Below are 390 nucleotides of genomic sequence, written 5' to 3'. Positions count from 1 at the left end.
CAGCCCTTGGTCCTGGACATGGTGAAGCGCCGGTGATAGCTGAGAGGATTTCGGAGGGCAGGAGATCGAGTGAAATTGTTTCCTGAAGGCCGGCTTCCTTTTCCTGCTTAGGAAAGTCACGTTATGCCCTTGATGCTGCTCTTGCGGCCTTGAAGCTGCTGTGGCACTCTTTGCTGGGCAGCTACTTGTCTCTCACGCCGCTTATCACCAGTGGGAGCATGCCGAGAAGGGCACGGCTCGTCAGAGCAGGCAGGGAGGTGAAACAAGGGAGCCTGGAGCTTCAGGACTCCAGCGCAAGGTCCTCCCTGTGCACTGTGGGAGTCCCAGCGTGCTGTTCCAGTGGTGGTTATTGCCGCTCTGCACCATCAGCCACGTGGTGGCGGGTATGGG

The sequence above is a fragment of the Fulmarus glacialis genome, unplaced genomic scaffold (assembly GCF_000690835.1).
Source record: "Fulmarus glacialis isolate BGI_N327 unplaced genomic scaffold, ASM69083v1 scaffold6891, whole genome shotgun sequence".
NCBI lineage: Eukaryota > Metazoa > Chordata > Aves > Procellariiformes > Procellariidae > Fulmarus > Fulmarus glacialis.
The sequence above is the reverse complement of the archived record's forward strand: the minus strand, read 5'-3'. Positions refer to the sequence as shown.